Genomic DNA, 5,156 nt, shown 5'->3' with positions numbered 1-5,156 from the left:
TATTGCACACAAACAATATAATGTCCATATTAACAAAAAGAGAATAACATAAAATTAGAAAAATAAAGTACAAAAACATAAAATTATGCCAACAATGGGAACCCTCATTCAGCTTCTTGCTGTAGTACCAGCATGACTGATACTGCAGCGCCGATTTTCAATGAGGCACCCCGGGTGACATACGGACACTAAGTAGGTGTATTATACAAAAAAAATATATAAATACGTATATAAACATAACATAACCAACAAATACAAGTGAAACAGACGAGAAATGATTACCGCTCGACAGTTGACACAATTATGCCGGCCTGTTGGCATTAGACAAACACAGGCTGATCCCAGACCGCAACACACTTATGGATCACTATGGCGGGTTTCAACACCTTGTGTACGGTGGTCGCTACCCGGGCGGATATAAAATATATCCTAACAGCAAAAAATTCGAGTATTGCTACTGTTTATGAGTGAACGTGGCCATCAGGTGATCGGCTTGCTCATCTCATTCTGTAGGTAGTATGGAAACATAAGTGTAATACCTCAATGCTGTTTTATGAATGAATAAAGGAAAATACAACGTAGCCTCATAGTACCTATGAGTAACAACATTTTCCTCTATGTATTTTATATAAAATAGAATTCACAAATACCTTCTAACGGGCAATTTTAATAAAGAATCAACATTATGATTTCTTATATTTACTTAAACATTGAAATAAAACTATTTTTCCGGATTTTATCGGTGTTTTTTATATCCTTAATCATTACTTACTTTGAGCCGGTAGAGGTCGACCGCACCGAACCATCGAATGTCAGATGACATTCTTAGTAAAGGACAGGTCAAAAGTACACTGATCCGGCGGGAATACATGAAAACATTGATGAAGGAGGAGGAAGCGAGCGAAATATGCCAGAATCGTGAAAGTGGCAATCCATAGTCTCTACCTACTCTTATGAAATAAAGGCGTGGTACTATTTATGTATTAACTTTGGATTACCAGTAACAAGAAAACAATCAAAATATTTATCCGTAAGCGTTTTAGTTTAAAATGCACCGTAAAAGACGATTTTCAACTAACTCGTAGAATAATAGAACAATACAAACAATTTAAATATACCTGTATTTAAACTTCGAAAATAACTATTTAATGCGCGAAAAAAAATGAAAACAAAGCAATAGAACTCAATAATAATTTCATGAATTATTTACTTGAATAATCGTAGTTAGTAATATTTGAAAGCCTTTGGAAGTAAAATAAATATTGACACCGAAAAATAGAACCTACAACTATACAAGGGAATACCCCACTAAGCCCAGAGGTGGCGGTAAACAAAATTAACTGTATGAATCATACATTACTCATACAATAACATTGATCGCTCATCGTAACTTCGGCAGTAAAGTATATGGAAGCGACATAATTTTATTGATAGCGAATGTGTTCGCCCCGTTAGTTAAGCGATAGCTTTCCTGGATTATGAAGCTAATTGTTAAACGCCCTTTTTACTGTAAACATTATATTAGCAAAATAATTACAGAATACAATTTTAGACATTTTTTTTGACAACGTTCAACAAGAGAGAATAATACAATAGTCGCCGCGTGACATATCTTCTCTTCTGCCAGCCTGCCCGCGCAGCCGAATACTTCCGGAAATGCCCGATGTCATCGACTAGGATAGCGGCGCGTAACATAATGTTCAAAATACGATTCCTTGGACGGACAAAGTTTATTGTTTCCAGGGCTACTCGAGCTACGACTGAATATTTTTTACGATAAAAAAACCCAGTCACAATTATTTTGGCTCGTTCGATTTGAACCCAAGACCGTACATATCGTGTAGGCATTAATCGAATACTGATGGTATGTTCATACCACATCTATAATAGCAGGTGATGGTGATTCACCGACCGCAAGCCACCGTGTCGCTGCCGACGGCACTCCGCGCACGTAATTGAACGGAAAACTATTGTAATCTTAGTAGGTTAATTGTAATACGCTGCTTAGAGTTTGTTTATATTATGTAGGTTTTAAATAACTTAGATAGTTTCCTTTCTATATTACCTGCATCAGGCTAATTTATTATTGCGTTAGTAACCGCTATAATTAATAAAGAATTCCAATAGCTTTTTTTCGATCTCTCTCAAAAACCAATCATAAAGATTCTTATGAGTTATTTTCATTAGTTCATTCCCAGAATCGGATTGATGATTGAAATTCGGATCGGTTATTGAAAAAGTGAAACCCCACTTATATTCTTGGAAATAGCACTTTACCATAACTTACATGAACCGTAGATGTAAAAGTTTCGGGCAATATAAGTATCAATAAAAAATAATATAATACTACTTCTACTCTAAGAGAATTTGTCGCAGCGGCAACATCACAGCTACAGGCAAAAATACACTCATACACATATATTACACACACTAAAATGCAAAAAGCAAATGAATCAGAAGAGCGGAATCGGCATTTTTGGTGAAATTCATCGCTATCATGGATGGTTTTCGGCATAATGTTAGCAGACGTAAAGACGAGTATGTTGTTTCATTTATTAAAACAAAATGAGCTTGTATATAAAAATAAAAGTGTGTATATAATATATTTCTCATGAACTTCAAAACAGCTGGAGTGACTTTAATGAAATTTTTTGGTAATCTTCAAATTAGAATGCCTCGGTGGTGTAGTTGTACTACATGCTTGGTACGGTAGCCTCTGATGTCCTGGGTTCGAATCCCGTGGCGGGCGAAGCGATATTTGGGTTTTTCTGCTCAGTATCAGCCCGGAGTCTGGAATTTGTGCCCGATATGGCAATAGGCTCGCACCCTATCATATCATGGGACGGAACACACTTAGCGAAAAATAGGTGCCCTAGTTGTGCCTCCGCATACCCCTTCGGGGATAAATGCATGATGTGTGTGTATTATCTGATTTGTGAACCAAATAATAATAAAAAAATACTCTTAAAACTTATTGACATACAGATCTCCATAAATTGCTTATATTTGAAACCGAATAACAGAATAGTAGTCGTATTTGATTTATTTTTCCTTGTTTTATATAATTAATAACGTCGGTAATTGAATGTAAACATAATCTATTCGGCTAGTCATAGCGTGTTTCGTCATTTCCGGTTATAATTTTCCGGTTACGAATGGGATTGTACCATTTCATCCTAAGATAGTAGAGGTCTAATGGGATTTCTTAAGAGTAAAAGTATTTATCACTTACCTTATTACCGTTTTCCTTGTATTCGATTCTCAGGGTGGGCAATTCCAATTTATGTATGTAAATTACTCAGGAATATTAATGTATGATAATCGACTTAAGAAATAATATCAGGCCTGTATTATATACTGTACCACTGCTGGGCACGGGCCTGTTCTACTACTGAGAGGGATTAACGCCTTAGACCACCACGCTGGCGTAGTGCAAGTGGAGACTTCACACACCCTCAAAATTCCTTTAGAGAACTTCTCAGATGTGCAGGTTTCCTCACGATGTTTTCCTTCACCGTTAAAGCGAACGATAAATTCACAAAGAATACACACATGATATTAGAAAAGTCAGAGGTGTGTGCCCTTTTATATTGAACCAAGCACAAGACAAGCGAAGCCGCAAGCAAACATTGTAGATTATTTAGTATTTTGGATTCAAACCTACAAACGTGCGTCGGACATTATTCAAAGATGTCATTAAAATGCGATTAATTTTGAACTTTATCAAAATGTGCCGCAAGATTAAAATTGATAAACTGAGGTAATTTGATAATGAAATCCAAATGCGTTGGGACGGAATCAGAGAATACTAACGGAGTTTGACCCCCCAATATTTAATTTACAAAAAGACATTTATTGTGCCTGATGATATAATTAATATTGCTACTTTTAATACTATTTTATGTTAACGTAAAAAAGTCTATAAAAAATATAATAATCATAGTTTTGACACTTTGTAAGCTAATTGACTTAAACGGCATTTATTTGCGACATTGTTATATGTATTTGGAATCAACATATTTTTGTCAGTTTTTGAACCTAGTCTCAATTTTTATCAAGAAATATGTTGCTTGTCCATTGCCAATTGTCGAAATTGTCACGTTTTGTTAGATCTTGAGGTGTATTTATAATGGAAAAAATATTTAGTAGAACAAAATCGATCAAGGTAGTTAGACACCTAATGGCTTGTGATTTAAAACACCCGAAAAGACCTATAAAACCAGTAATAGTGTTTGTATTGGCGATAGTGAATTAAGGAAGGGATCGCGATAGGGAATTTATTAAGCCTTGAGTAATTTTTAATCCTGAACATGAAATAACTAAATCAACTCTAAGAAAGATTTTTTTAATAAATGGATGGTGTTTAGAGACAAAAGTGATCGATTCACTCACTGAATAGACTTTTAAAGCTTTTTCTTTCTCTCTGGTTTTAAATACTATATTAAAGTGTCATGATTTGTCTTCCTAATGAGCTCCTACTCACTTGGTTACGAGCTTATATTTCTATTTAAAAAAGGTTTTGACACCCAATTGCAACCTGAATCTGGTCCTGAATGCACGCAATAAACTGAAATAATTAGTTTAATGATAAATTTTATCAGTAATAAAGAACAACATTAACAAATACCAGAACACAATTTAATCTTAATAATAAATGTTGAATCAATAACAACCTTCATAGCCAAGATGGCTTCTACAATCGTAAAAGTAAACGGAAAAAATATCGGAATAATAGATCTTAACGATAAGTCTATCGATATTACATATTATTCTCATACATAACGTCAGCGTTAACGATTGTATAAAGGTATCTTGGCTTGTATTATTACTGTCCCACTGCTGAACACGGGCCTCCTATATTTGACAGAAACATTATTCCACCACGTTGGCCTTTTGTTTCTGACGAGACATGATTATCTCTCGTCAGTCGACACAATTATGCAGGCCTATTGGTAGATATAGGCTGATCCCAAAGCCACACACTTATGAGCCACTATGGCAGGTTTTAACAATTGTGTACGGTCGCTATCCGAGCGGATATAAAATATATTCTACCGACAAAAAAACAAACAAGCAACTGCAAACTTTTGTTTTTTGCCACGGTAGGCCTTTAACCACTACACTATCGCTTTTAAATTAATAATCTCTATAATATG

The sequence above is a fragment of the Manduca sexta genome, chromosome 2, assembly GCF_014839805.1.
Source record: "Manduca sexta isolate Smith_Timp_Sample1 chromosome 2, JHU_Msex_v1.0, whole genome shotgun sequence".
Lineage (NCBI taxonomy): Eukaryota > Metazoa > Arthropoda > Insecta > Lepidoptera > Sphingidae > Manduca > Manduca sexta.
This window is presented reverse-complemented; position numbering follows the sequence as displayed.